Here is a 2,500-nt window from a genome sequence, read left to right on the forward strand (position 1 = left end):
AAATTTCGGTTCGAGACGAGCGGAAAGGCGATGCGCGGCGTCCCGGAGTCTATACGGGCCGACGGGACTCGATGAAGTTTCGTTCCGAGTCGACCGAGAGGCGATGCGCGGCGTCCCGGAGTCGATACGGGCCGACGGGACTTGTGAAAATTTCGGTCCGAGTCGACCGAGAGGCGATGCGCGGCGTCCCGGAGTCTATACGGGGCCGACGGGACTCGATGAAGTTTCGTTCCGAGTCGACCGAGAGGCGATGCGCGGCGTCCCGGAGTCGATACGGGCCGACGGGACTTGTGAAAATTCGGTTCGAGACGAGCGAAGGGCGATGCGCGGCGTCCCGGAGTCTATACGGGCCGACGGGACTTGTGAAAATTTCGGTTCGAGACGAGCGAAAGGCGATGCGCGGCGTCCCGGAGTCGATACGGGCCGACGGGACTTGTGAAAATTTCGTTCCGAGTCGACCGAGAGGCGATGCGCGGCGTCCCGGAGTCGATACGGGCCGACGGGACTTGTGAAAATTTCGGTTCGAGACGAGCGAAAGGCGATGCGCGGCGTCCCGGAGTCTATACGGGCCGACGGGACTCGATGAAGTTTCGTTCCGAGTCGACCGAGAGGCGATGCGCGGCGTCCCGGAGTCGATACGGGCCGACGGGACTTGTGAAAATTTCGGTCCGAGTCGACCGAGAGGCGATGCGCGGCGTCCCGGAGTCGATACGGGCCGACGGGACTTGTAAAAATTTCGGTCCGAGTCGACCGAAAGGCGATGCGCGGCGTCCCGGAGTCGATACGGGCCGACGGGACTTGTAAAAAATTACGGTCCGAGTCGACCGAAAGGCGATGCGCGGGCGTCCCGGAGTCGATACGGGCCGACGGGACTTGTAAAAATTACGGTCCGAGTCGACCGAAAGGCGATGCGCGGCGTCCCGGAGTCGATACGGGCCGACGGGACTTGTAAAAATTACGGTCCGAGTCGACCGAAAGGCGATGCGCGGCGTCCCGGAGTCGATACGGGCCGACGGGACTTGTGAAAATTTCGGTCCGAGTCGACCGAGAGGCGATGCGCGGCGTCCCGGAGTCGATACGGGCCGACGGGACTTGTAAGAATTTCGGTCCGAGTCGACCGAAAGGCGATGCGCGGCGTCCCGGAGTCGATACGGGCCGACGGGACTTGTGAGAATTTCGGTCCGAGTCGACCGAAAGGCGATGCGCGGCGTCCCGGAGTCGATACGGGCCGACGGGGACTTGTAAAAATTTCGGTCCGAGTCGACCGAAAGGCGATGCGCGGCGTCCCGGAGGTCGATACGGGCCGACGGGACTTGTAAAAATTACGGTCCGAGTCGACCGAAAGGCGATGCGCGGCGTCCCGGAGTCGATACGGGCCGACGGGACTTGTAAAAATTACGGTCCGAGTCGACCGAAAGGCGATGCGCGGCGTCCCGGAGTCGATACGGGCCGACGGGACTTGTAAAAATTTCGGTCCGAGTCGACCGAAAGGCGATGCGCGGCGTCCCGGAGTCGATCCGGGCCGGGAGCCTGTCGGAACATCGTCAAATGAGCCTCGGTTAATTTCGACAAAGTTCCCGGAGTTCAAAATTTTTTTCGATAGCCCGCGGAGGTTTCGCCCCGTAAGCCGACCGTGCTACCACCGTACCGGCGCCGACGTCCTAGCGGCCAGGCTCCTACTAGTAAGAGGAGCGAGTCGGTCGGGCCGGTCTCCCGTCGTCCGCCTGCTACGCCGTACCGGTACGTGCTCGAGCACGATACGTACGTCGGCGTAGACCAGGAGCGGGCGTTCGCGGACCGTTCCGTGCCTCGTACCAAAGAAACTACGCGACTCGCGTTGTTTCATCTATCGTCACTGCATTACCGCGGGTCGGTGTCTCAGACCGAATGGCCCTTGACGCGGGTACCAAGAAGTTCGGCTCTCCGTGAAACACGGAAGGCTGAACGCTCCAACGCACGCGTCAACTCGCTTCTTTCCGAGCGTACACTCAAAGACCAGAGACGTTATAACAACGTATCCCAGACGCTTTCAATCTAGCCGACGGGTACGGGAGATCGTTCGAACGCTTATAAGCCGAGTGTCGAGGTGGCGGCACACGGAACCGGGGCTGCCTGCGTGCAGTCCCGAAACACACAGTAGACGCGCGGCCGACCGGGCTACGAGACCCGGTCGGCGATGGGTGGCGCACGTCCGAGCCGAGATTTTGTATCGAAGCTCCCTGGTTGATCCTGCCAGTAGTCTATGCTTGTCTCAAAGATTAAGCCATGCATGTCTCAGTGCAAGCCAAATTAAGGTGAAACCGCGAATGGCTCATTAAATCAGTTATGGTTTCTTAGATCGTACACACATTTACTTGGATAACTGTGGTAATTCTAGAGCTAATACATGCAAACAGAGTTCCGACCAGAGATGGAAGGAATGCTTTTATTAGATCAAAACCAATCGGCGGCGGGTACGTCCCGTCCGCCGTTTACCTTGGTGACTCTGAATAACTTTGGG

General features: G+C 59.9%; 1 non-coding gene across 1 annotated transcript in view; it reads left to right on the plus strand.

The window, feature by feature from the left end:
• Positions 1-2,216: 2,216 nt before the first annotated feature.
• The window catches only part of LOC124187585, a 1,912-nt gene continuing 1,628 nt past the window's right edge, over positions 2,217-2,500 (plus strand). The window contains exon 1 of the ribosomal RNA XR_006872079.1: positions 2,217-2,500. This exon is cut by the window's right edge and continues 1,628 nt beyond it. This is a non-coding gene — a ribosomal RNA (small subunit ribosomal RNA).

This window comes from Neodiprion fabricii, unplaced genomic scaffold (genome assembly GCF_021155785.1).
Source record: "Neodiprion fabricii isolate iyNeoFabr1 unplaced genomic scaffold, iyNeoFabr1.1 ptg000086l, whole genome shotgun sequence".
Classification (NCBI taxonomy): domain Eukaryota; kingdom Metazoa; phylum Arthropoda; class Insecta; order Hymenoptera; family Diprionidae; genus Neodiprion; species Neodiprion fabricii.